This window comes from Mustela lutreola, chromosome 1, assembly GCF_030435805.1.
Source record: "Mustela lutreola isolate mMusLut2 chromosome 1, mMusLut2.pri, whole genome shotgun sequence".
NCBI lineage: Eukaryota > Metazoa > Chordata > Mammalia > Carnivora > Mustelidae > Mustela > Mustela lutreola.
This window is the reverse complement of record NC_081290.1, coordinates 152656312-152669107: the sequence shown is the minus strand read 5'-3', so window position 1 is coordinate 152669107 and position 12796 is coordinate 152656312.

Here is a 12796-nt window from a genome sequence, read left to right as displayed (position 1 = left end):
GATATCTGAAAAGCACTGACCCATAGGAAGGTAGACATCCGCTTCATGTAAAGAACAGTAACACTGTCATAATATTGTGTAGCAGGTCCTATTATAAATGCTTGCAACATAAGCTCATTTACTTCTCACAACACCCCTGTAAGTCAGGAACTATTACCATTCCTCTGATTTCACAGACGAGGAAGATAAGCTGCTTTCCCAGTATTGCTCCCCTGGTGTGTGACAGGTGAGATGAGTGCCCACCATGCGTGGATCTTGGGTCCACACTAGTAAACTCTGTCATGAGACTGTACGATAAAATAGGAAACAACTTGATTCCTATGTCAGTGATAACATAGAAAGAAAATCGAGAAATGATGAACCCCCAAACTCCAGAAGGAAGATACTCCCGGGAGGAAGGAATGTAGGGAATGTGACTGGAAACAGTACACATGCCACGCTCCTGGGGTCTGGCCATGTTTTATGCTGAAACCTGGTGAGAAATATGCATGGAGTTTCATTCACTATAATTCTTATGCAATGCATGTTATACACTCTTTTATATATAGGATACATTCTACAGGTTAAAAAAAAAATTTTTTTTAAGGAGTAACTGGAGCTGTCAACCAATCACATCCACAGTCTCTAGAGAGGATGAGCACCCCCTAATGGAACGGACAGGTACAGCCATTCTCCTCTCCAGACAGAGAGCATCTGGGAAGTCTGAAAAGGACCTCAAAGTTTCCTTCCCACATTCTAGAACTCACAGGAAGGAAGAAGCCCGCATTACCTGAGAATCTGAACCAACAGCTTTATAAATGGATGCAGAATTAACATTTAAGCCTTGCGGAAATGCCACACTTGAGAAAACGTACAAGAGCACAATTATCATGAGAGAGGGTATTGAGGAACTCCTTGATGTATTCCAAGAGCTTTCACTGTATATGATTCATACATTAATACTGATGTAGGTAATATGGGGCCCACTTCAGCAAACAGGTGAAGCTACTTGCCTCATAAGAGACTGAGGTGAAATGTGTGTTTGTGCTACACAAGAACTCTTCTTGTTGTGTGGAGGGCTAATGTTGCTGAGGAAAGTCAGCGCTTGAAATTTTTGAACCATTTTTAGGTGTCCTGACGGCAGCCACGTGAGATGAAGACAAAGATGCTTACTCACCAAGAAAGCAGGGTCGATGTGCCAGGCAATCCAACAAGCATGAAACTGAGAGGCAGCAGACCCCTGGGTCGCACATCAGACCAACCGAATCAGAATCAAACCAACTGAATCAAAAATCTGCTTTGCTACAAATTACCTCCCCCACCCCATGATTCTGACTGAAATATTCCTAGGATCATTTCAGATGCACAAGGCAAATCAAGAACAAATGTTTTAAAATCACACAAACCTAGGCTGAATTTCCTTTCTGACACTTACCAGTTGTATGGGCTTTCCAAGAATGTTATTTTATTTCACTTGAGCCTCAATAGTGCCATCTATTAAAACCAGCTGATACTATCCCTGATCTCTCTGAATTGCTAATAAGATATAATTAGAGGTTGCAGATAAAGTACTCGGTATACAGTAAGTGCTCAAAAATGTTAGTTGTATTTATTCATTATCATTTATGACTCTCCATGATATGCAAGGCAATGTAGGGAAGGTGTGGAGGGAACAATACAAGAGTGGATGAAATAGATAGATAGTCTCCAATCTTCAATGAAATTATATCTAGTGGGCTTGCTTTTGAAGCTTTCCTATAAACTTACCAAGTAAAAGCAATTCCCAACTTTTTTCTAGGATTATCAAGACATCACTAGCCCAAGTCAAAAGCACTTTATAACCCTTGATCATTTTCAGGAGACAGCTTTAGAAATTGGAGGTGGGAAATCTGCTGGGAATGTATGATCCAAAAAGCTAATCTTCCTTTGAACCAGACAGGCACTATGAGTGACTTCAAACTACCAATTGTTGACAAAAAGTTTACCAGCCTGTATCCCATCCCTCACACTGGGCCCTTGTACCAATGTGTTTAATGCCAGAGATCATGACAGCCTTAAGAAATGTGTGATGGGTGCTCTTGGCCAGTGTTTATGGGTCCCCTTCAAATCTCCCTTTAGGGGATGGTGGCTCCCAGGGCCCTGTTGACCTATGTCTGCAAAGTGAAGAGAGAATAGAGGGTGAGAAGCACCTTCCCAAACCAGGCCCTAACAAAACTCATCCCCCCTGAAGGGAAAGCAGACCCGTATGTGTGAAAGTGCCTCTGATTCTGCACGGTCCTATGGTAACATTTTCTAAGTTCTACCATCAATTCTCTGTGCCAAAAGAGGGATATCATTGGCAACTTTCCTTCAAAATTATAATGAATTCAGAATTGTATCTGGGATCTCTAAGAGTGCACAATACTACAGAGACCACTCCATCCAAACTGACCCAGAGAAAGTCCAAAATTTGTACCCCTACCCTCACCTGAACTTTTCCTCATACCTGTGCACATTCTAGAGATAAGCAGTGAACACTTTTGGGGTTGATGTAAAGGAACCTGATGCTGATTTTCCTTCTCTCCGATTCAAACCCGATTGGAGTTGATAAGCAAGGGTTTTGATTCAAAAGGACTCTTAGTAAAATTATAGACTGCACAGAAACATAACTGTAAATGAGAGCTACTGAATAAGTTGAAATAAGAACTTTATCATTTTTGCTAATTATGTCAAGAAGAAATTTAAATCAAGAGTTTCCAGGGAGGAACAATGGTTGGATAATCTATCATCAGATAAGTGGCAACCCTATTAGGAAAGATATATGATTGCTAGTTATGACACTTAACTCAGTACAGTGATTTGCAGTGGTGGTTCTTTAAAATATTGATGCCAGACCCTAACCCAAGAATAACCAGATTGGAGTTCCTGGGGGTTGGGATCAGGCATCAGTATTTTTTAAAAGATCCCCAAGTGCTTCTAATGGACAGCTTGGGTTAAAACCTACTGTCTTAGTTAACAGAATTTAGTTACCTAAAGAGGTAAATGCTGCTTTTAAAATAGTTTGACTTTTTCCCTTGGGCACCCAACAAATCATGTTGATTAATTAACATTTTCCAAACAACAGTAACGAATTAACTGCTGCTAATGTTGAAGCCATGGAATTAGACATGATTTTTAGGCATCAGACTCATGTCCCCAGATAGAAGGTAGAACATGAATTTCTGAGAATGAAAGCTTGGCAGACAACAGTCAGGGATAGCCTGACCTCAGCTGAGCAAGTGCCATGGAGGGAGCAAGACAGAACTACTGGCTCACTTCTACATTAACTCAAGTATTTATTAAGTACACCAGTCACAGTGCTAGGGGCTGGAGAGTCTGAGATTAAGAGAATATGACCGATGCCCCCACAGGAACTGACAGTCTAATAGGGAGAAAGAAATATAGATAAAACTTTCCACCCGTGCAATATGTAATCTAGATACATAGCAGGTACTTGGGGAGAACAAGGAGGAAGTATAGAAGATAAGGATTAGATAGAGGAACTGTCATGAAGACAGATGAGGATTCCTGGAAAAGGTAACTATGAGCTAAATCTAGAAGGATGAGTGGAACTCTGCTAGGTCAATGAGGTCTACAACCTGTGCCAAAGTGAGGAAGAGCATGACCAGTTCTGAGAACAACCCAAGTGATAAATGAAACTGGAAAGGTAGGCAAGTTGCTGATTATAGAGGCCCCTGTATGCTCTCTAAGGGTTTTGGATTTAGCCTTGGAAGTGAGGAGGTTATTGATGGAATTCAGGTAGAAAAATGATATGATCAAGTTCACATTTAGAATGATCATACTATGGAACTAGAGCGTATCATGCTTAGCAAAATAAGTCAAGCGGAGAAAGACAACTATCATATGATCTCCCTGATATGAGGAAGTGGTGATGCAACATGAGGGCTTAAGTGGGTAGGAGAAGAATCAATGAAACAAGATGGGATTGGGAGGGAGACAAACCTTAAGTGACTCTTAATCTCACAAAATAAACTGAGGGTTGCTGGGGGGAGGGGGGTTGGGAGAAGGGGGGTGGGATTATGGACATTGGGGAAGGTATGTGCTTTGGTGAATGCTGTGAAGTGTGTAAACCTGGCGATTCACAGACCTGTACCCCTGGGGATAAAAATATATGTTTATAAAAAATAAAAAATTTTTTAAAAAAAGAATGATCATACTAGCAGTTTATAGAGCCTTGATACTCAAAGTGCAGTCCACAGACTAACATCATCAGCATCACATGGGAGCTTGTTAGAAATCAGAAAAAAAAAAACTCAGCTCCCATCCCAAATATACTAAATCAGACTCTGCATTTTAACAAGCTCTCCAGGTGATACACAGGCATTAAAGTTTGAGGTGCACAGTTAAAGAGGAGAAATTTTCATGAAAAAGAGGTGAGATTTTTAGGAAGACCAGTCAGAAGGCTATGGCAACAATTTGTTAAACCATCCTTTTAAATGGCTTTTTAACAACTGCCTATGCACATACCCACCTATAGACCCTCTTCCAAAACATTCAGTTGATAACTGAAACATTCAAGAAATACTTGTCAAGATAAGCTGAGTTTTTTCCTCAAGTTACCTTCATTTTCCACCAGCTTACTAAGAATCCTGTATATCTAACCATAGCATGAGATCGACAGGCCACGTGCACTGGAATATGCAGTGATATCTATTGTGGTATTTCAGGTGCAATTTCAGCAGAAGGGAGGAGAGGTCCCTTCATCTAGCTTTGATGATGAGTACAAGCAATGAGCCTATAATCTTTCTCTCTCTGTTATCTCAAAAACCACGTGTGGAGAGAACACTATCTTGGTAGTGGGGACCCAGAGACCTAGACCAAAGTCAATTACAAACTTTACAGTCGTTGGTTGAGTGTACTGAGAGAGATAGAGACCAAGAAGACACAAATATAACGATCTGAAAAGAGAGACGGGAGAAGTTATGTGTCTAGGGGTGGCCTTTGATGAAGATGATTTCTTCTCCTTTATCATGGACAGTAAGTGATCATGGGAAAAAGCTGAAGCTACCTGAAAGCATTCTTTTCACCAGAAAATAGCCTTCCCAAAGAGCACATATGAAGAATTTGAAAAAGGGAGTGTGATCTGGTAGGTAAGAAGGAAGGGGGCTAAAAGGACAAACAAACAATTAGTCTATAAATAAGCATAAATGTACCTCATCTTTAACAATCAGCATGTTATTGAACAGGGTGTACAATTGGACTGGGGTTAAATTAAACCTATTTTAAGCCCATTCTGGGAATTTGCTATTTAAAGGAATCCTTTGTAAAATGGATAATCACCCACTAATGAAGCTTTTGTTAAATCTAGAGTTCTACAAAGCTGAAGTTCCCAAACAGACTATGATTGGAAGATCACCCCACAGATATCTGGCAGAGTACAATTTGTCTGTATGCCAGAGAACTGAGTTCTGTAAAGAGTCCAGTGGTTAGGGAACCTTGCTCAAAGGAGTCCTGCCTTGGTGAAAAGCGGGTATGTAGATAGATGAAAGAGTACATAACTTAATAAATAGAAGATCCAGGGATTTTAGTCCAAGATCCATGGATCAAGTTAAGTAGGTGGGAGACTAGTGAAGAGAAAGCAGATTGCACATCACAGGCAGACAGAAGAAAGGGCGACAGACCACAGAAAATATGGAGATGGTGTTTAAATCGTGATTAAGTCTTCCTTTACTCATCTCTGGATTTCTAGTGTTGGTATCCAGAATGTTTCAAAATACTGTCAATTTAATTACCTGATAAGCATCTGTCAGTTCTTAACTAGCTAGAAAGACATTCTGTATTGCAATGCAATACACAAGTAATTTAGTGTTAATCAAGTGATCTTGTGTATCTTGTATATCTTGACTCTAAGTGCCAAAAGGAGACATCCCTCTGTGCTGGACTTCTTTGAATGCCTTCACAGAAAAAATGGAGCTTGGGACACCTGGATGGCTTAGTTGGTTAAGCGACTGGCTCTTGGTTTTGGCTCAGGTCATGATCTTAAGGTTGGGAGATCAAGTCCCACATTGGGCTCCATGCTCAGCTCAGAGTCTGCTTGAGATTCTCTCTCCCCCTTCTGCTCCTCCCCTACTTGTACATGCACTCACTCTCTCTCTCTCTGTCAAAGAAATAAAATAAATAAATAGATGTTGAATGGAAAGTTAAAAGATGGGAAAGGTCTGTAGTTTGGAGAGGAATGTAGGAAGAGGTCATCAGAATTAAATCCAGAGGTATAGTTATTTAAGACTCTCTCTTTAGGGGCGCCTGGGTGGCTCAGTGGGTTAAAGCGTCTGCCTGCAGCTCAGGTCATGATCCCAGGGTCCTGGGATCGAGCCCCGCATCAGGCTCTCTGCTCAGCAGGGAGCCTGCTTCCTCCTCTCTCTCTGCCTGCCTCTCTGCCTACTTGTGATCTCTGTCAAATAAATAAATAAAATCTTTAAAAAAAAAAAAAAAGACTCTCTCTTTAAATTACCAAGCACAAATCATGGACTTTGAAATAAATAAATATGTATATCCAATTGTAAGCATAGAACGGGACTCCAAGAAAGAGCCCAGGGTGAAGATAAGAACCAAACACATTTCATTCTCAATAGCAACCTAGGATTGTGATGGCCTCCTCATGCTTTCCACAAAGTAGAATGCTGCCTTTCTACAGCCAAAGGTTGAATGAGAAGGAGGTTGAGAGATACAAAGGCATCAGTGCAATGAATCAAAACAGAATTCAAGGGATGAAAAAAAAATTGAAGAGATAGGCCAGTGAAAGGGTCAGAAAGGGGTTAAATAGAGTCAAAAGAAGTTCCATTTAGATTTCAACCAAGATCAGTACCAGCTATTTCTCAAAAGCTTTTATGACTTCATGTAACTTAGCAACTGACCTATGTTTAGTTTTTGTTTTGTTTTTATCCATGTTAGTATCTCTGGAGTCACTCAGCAAAAATGCTTAAGATTGTGCATTCACTAAGAGATGGGAGGCAAGGGGAAAAAATATGTGCTATGTCCTCTTTGGCAAGGTTGTGACAATATAGGGCAGCAAAAATGATGAGCAAAAGATCCAATCCTTGGGGTTCTCAAAAGAAAAATCAAAACCTAATGGCTGTTCTTATGATCTAGACATGTGCTCAGGACAGTGTGTCCCAGAAAGCCACTGTCCTTGGGATATTTCAGGATTTTATTCTTCCCCTACCTGGAAATCAGAACCAATCCCTCAGGCAATCTGTCTTCATAGACCCCCTTGTTCTATCCCATATTGAAACAAAGGTACTGGGAAATAAAGCAGGCTCTCTTACAGTTGATGGTGGGCCCCCACAAGAACTCCACCTCCCCCCCCACATCCCCATAAGATTCTCTTCCTTGTGAAGAATATTTGGAAATGCCATGGCCAGTGAGCTATCCCAGTTGTGAGGGATGACTTTCACTGGAATGGTAGAATCACATACCCTCCCCCGACCCCCCCTCCCTTGCTGCTACCATGCCGTGGCGAGGCAGGGACAGCTCCCAGCTTCCTCACTAGCGAGGCCATTTAATGTGCATATCAGCACCACCACAGCGGACAGCTCATAGCAGGGCTGTGTGCGGAGTGTGTCCTAGAAATTTGTTCAAAACTTGGTAAAGGAAAGTTCCTAGTTGTGCACTCAGCCACCCCTTTCACTCTGCCCTGAGACAGAGCCAAGAAGTTTTGTGACCCTCTCTTGGCATAAGGAGAGCTCACACCTCCCCACAGGATGTCCATCTAGCTTTTCACTTTAGAGAGTTAACTGAAGAAAGGTTGTTATTTGTTTAGACCCCAGTAATGCCACCAGGAAGTCTGAATCTTTCTAGCTTCTACTCTGCCAGCCTTAGCTTATTGGCTTTTCGTCGCTAATGGTCTCAGGACAGCTGCCCCTGCGCCAGGTATCACATCTGCATTCAAGAAAGACAGAATAACGAAGGGATGTCATTCCAGTAAATCTGTTTATTTTATTAAGAAAACAAAGGTTTTCCTGAAGCATCCAGAGAGTCCCACTTAGGTCTCTTTGGCCAGTACTGTCAGATGACCACATCTAGCTGCAAAGGGGGCTGGGAAAATGAGAATTTAGCTTTCCTACCCTTGCTAGTCAAAGCGTCAGGCAGGAGAGCCAAGGCAGCTACCATGTCTGCCATAAGCAAAAAGTATAACCACTGTCAGGTTACTTACCACTGTGAGGCTACTTCTTCATCTGTAAAGTGGAATCATTCTAGTACCTTCTTCATAGAGATTATAGAAAGTCATATGACATGGTTCCCATAGGACATGGGACACACAGGCTCTTCAGGTCCCAGGTCAAGCACTGGATATTCTATAGTCCCAGGACCTATACCAGCAAAAATCTGGGTTACAGAGTGATGTTAATGTCCATAAAGAACTTTTTTGAGTCAAGTAAGGTACACATCAATATAAAAGTCATAGGAAGCTTGAATCTTCATGACCTCAGAGGCCAAAACCATTTTTTCTAAAAAAGGTTAATATGTTTAATTACATTAAAAATAAAACTATTCCTGGGCGCCTGGGTGGCTCAGTGGGTTAAACTGCTACCTTCGGCTCAGGTCATGATCTCAGGGTCCTGGGATCGAGTCCCGCATCGGGCTCTCTGCTCAGCAGGGAGCCTGCTTCCTCCTCTCTCTCTCTGCCTGCCTCTCTGCCTACTTGTAATCTCTCTCTGTCAAATAAAATAAATAAAATCTTTAAAAAAAATAAAAAATAAAATAAAACTATTCCTAATCTACAGAAGAGAAGCTGGGGCTCAAAGAGTTAAGTAATTTTCCCAAGATTTCATAGTTAAGAGTGTTCATGATGATAATAACCACTATTTATGAAACACCTAGTATGTACGTATATTATATTTAATCTCACAACAACCCATAGGTATTATTATCTCTACTAAGCTATTCTATCTTAGAGGGGCAATAAAGGAAGCCAGAGCTGTCTGATTCCAAAGCTCTGTCTGTGCTACCCTAATGTATGTACTTGACCCTTCTGCCATCCAGAGATGGGACCCAGGGAATGATCAAAAAGAACATTCAAGCAGGTCTGTTCTGTGAAATGTACTTTCAATAAGTAAATTAAACCCTTGCAGATCAGCTGAGGGGAGAGGGATATTCAGCATAAACTATGATGATGAAGCAATAACGGTGACATACTCTTGTCCTGCAACCTGCTGACAAAGGAGCCAGGTTCTCAATTCTGGAACTCATCCACCCACCACCAATTCCTGGCCAACTTCCTGGCCATCCCACAGGTACTTCCCACCCCCTCAAGAAGAATCCTTTTCAGGAGACACTTCCCATCCAACCTGAGATACCACATTAGGTCAGCCTTGAAAAGCAGCCACATTTCTGGAGGTGTTGTTCATGCTGAGTTTATTAGAAATGAGTTTAATTCATTCCCTTTTGAAAAGCCAACTAAGAACAAAAGGAAAATGAACCTCACATAGGTTACATATTTTGAAAGGAAGTGGGAGCTTGATTGGATAAAATGGAAAAAGCAATAAACAAAGAGTCTGAAGCCCTGGGTTCTGATTGCTTCTTCATTGATTGGTTGACTGGGTGATTCTTTTCAACTGTACGAGCTTCAGGGTCTCTTACAACTCAGGCCCCAGAAAAGCAGGAAGCAGGTTTGAAAAGGCAGCTTTCTGAGAGAGGGGTCAAGATTTTACTTAGCCACATGGCTGGCTAAGTAAAGTGAAGTTTAGCCACAAGGGTAAAGTAAGTGAAATTCAGGGACAATATTTTGAGAGCAGACAGTTAGGGGTGGAGGTAGGTAGATGGAGATATAATGGAGGGAGCAGAGGGAGCAGCTATCAACACTCAATGAGAAATCCAGGAAGAGTGTATTACTTCCTGGGCTTACCCAGGGAGAAGAAGATGGCAGTCCTTATCTTTGCAGACATCTGGACCCATGCTACCCATCTGTGCAGTGAGATGAGCGGCCATGGTTCCCTTCCTAGGAAAAACTTGCTCTTAACTGAGAATCATTTTGGAACAGCCTGCTTGCTGATGTGTCAAATAGAATGAAGCTTCTCCATTAAGTCAGGAGATTGAATCCAGCATCAGCTTTATGCTAGGCACTGTGGGAGATACAGAGAGGCCTAGAAGAAAACATGTGCACAGAAGAAAACTTGCACTGACCACCAACTTTCAAGCCCAAGGCTAGGAGTTGTGCATCTATTATCTCACTAAATTTCAGAGGTCACTCTTACAAAGTGAAAAGGAATAAAGTTCCATGAGAAACTCAGATGATAATGATGATAATAATAATTATAATGCCTGACATCTTTGGAGTGTTAGGAGTGGAGAGCCAGGCCCTGTTCTAGCATTCTGATGTATCATCTCCTTGAGACTGTGCTATGGGGCGGTCTCTTGCTTTTTCCCTTCCTTTTCATAGTTTTACCCTAATCGTTATGGCTTCTATTTCCTGAGTTTTCTTCCTGCCGTGTGGGGCCTCTGAGCCTGTCTTTGATCTCAGTCCATAAAGTGATTCTGGGAAAAAGAAAAGGTTGGTCTCGATAAGCTGAGAGCCCCCAGGGTGGCCTTGACTCAAATGGAAGCATCCAGGGAGAAGCACAGGAAGGAGCAACTCACCAGAGACCAGGTGCATTAAAGAAGGGGCATCCCTTCGGAAGTGATCCATCACTTATGACACTTAAAATGGAGCTGGGAAGAATTTGACGACAAGGATGACAGAAAGGAGCTCCCTCACTCATGCCCAGGAAAATGAAACTGATTGAGTTCCTCCCAGGGCTCTCTCTCTCTGACTCCCCAACTTCCATCCTATAGACTCAGAGGCCCCTCCCAAGAACTGGATGGTGAGCTCAGCCTGCCTGAACACAGGGACTCTAAGTTTTAAGCCCAATTAGACTCTCCATTTGCTGCTTGACCCTTGATCTCTTAAGTAGTGTCTACACAACCCCAAAACATTTTATCGGTTGAATCAGAAAATTCAGCCAGTCATTTACCAGAGATCTGAGCTCCAAATCTTTGGACCAGTTTGAAAAGATGCTTTTATTGGATTGATCAAATTGAACAAATGTTCTCCCTTGATCCTGGCATGGCCGTGGGTCCATATCTAGTTACAGCACAGAACCTGAAGGGAGGGATGAATGAGGAAAGAATGTGAGTTGTTTTTTTCTTTTTTAAGATTTTATCTACTTGACAGACAGAGATCACAATTAGGCAGAAAGAGGAGGAAGCAGGCTCCCCACTGAGCAGAGAGCCTGATGCAGGGCTCGATCCCAGGACCCTGGGCTCATGACCCGAGCTGAAGGCAGAGGCTTTAACCCACTGAGCCACCCAGGTGCCCCAAGAATGTGAGTTTTTAAACCCAGGGCTCTGCTTACCCAATTTAGCGTGAATAAATGAGATCGAGTACCCTAGGTTTCTGTTAACTAAATCTATGGGAAGTGTCTCCTCATCAATGACACTTCTTTAGTTACAATTATAATTCTTAGGGCATTTTATAGTTTATAAGTACAAATTTTATATATATCTGCTGAGAGTCCCCTGAGACTGTGGTTATTCTAAACTGAGGGTCTGAGGACTATAGATGGCTGCAGGAGGACCCAGAGGCAGTCTCATAACCAGGAACTAAGCAGGCCAATTGCTGACCAAGCTGGGTCAAATGTTGCTTAAGGACAAGTAAGATGAGAATTCCCTGACTTCCCTCCCATCTAGGTCCTTCCAGTCACTAAATATTAGAGTGCCCAGGGCTCTGCCTTCAGCCCCTTTGGGCTCTCTCTACACTCACTCCCCTATAATATTCCTATAGCTTGGTGTTTTTACCAAATGTATCCTGGTAGCCTTGACCTCCCTCTCTCAGCTCTAGACTCACACAAGTAAATTTCATGAGGACAGGGATTCTGTCATAATTCATCTGTGCATTCCTCACGGTACCTTGAGCAATACTAAGGTAGCAGGTCTCAGAGAGATGTGCTTCACGAAACTGTCTCCTAAACACAAAGGCAAGATTGGCCATGCCACCGAGAAAGATCAGTACTCATTTCTCAGGCCTGTACTTTCATCCCAGGATGCCCAAGGGTGACTTGTCCCTGTGGCGTTCCAAGGGAGCCTGTACACCTTTGCTCCCACGTAAATGCCATACTTCTCCCAACCTTGAACAAAATACCATCACCAACACAAAAGAACTGGGATTTCCAGATCCCATAAAACTGGAAACTAAAACAGCAGAATTATTCACCTCTGTCAGAATAATCTCCAGAACAAATCCAAGGGGATCCTGGTAAAAGACATGAGGAGTTTTCTCCAAGATTAAGCAGAGACGGTTGGTATAAGCTACACTGGAATAGTATGCCCACTGTGGTAGGTCACCTCTAAAATATCCTCCAATCATCTCCACCCTCTGCTGTTTACACTTCTGCATAATCCCTTCCCCTTGAGTGTGGGCTGGATTTACCAATGGCTAATGAATAGAATATGGCAGAAATGGTGGTAAGTCACTTCCAAGATGCTGTTCTAAAAAGACCATGGTTTCATTTTGGGACTCGCCCTTGCTCTCTCTACAAGCAAGCTGCTGCACTGCAAGGCAGCCCTGCGGAGAGGCCCCCATGGTGAAAACCTGAGGTCTGCGATTGCCACACAAGTGAGCAGGAACGCAGATGCTCCCCCCAGTTGAACCTTGAGCTGACAACTTGATGGCAGCCTCTTGAGGGACCTTGAGTTAGAATCGCTGGCTCAGCTACTTCTAGATTCCTGACCCACTTAGAAACTGTCAGATAATAAATGTTTGCTGTTTTCAGCTGCAATCTTTTTGGGGTGATTTGTAACATAG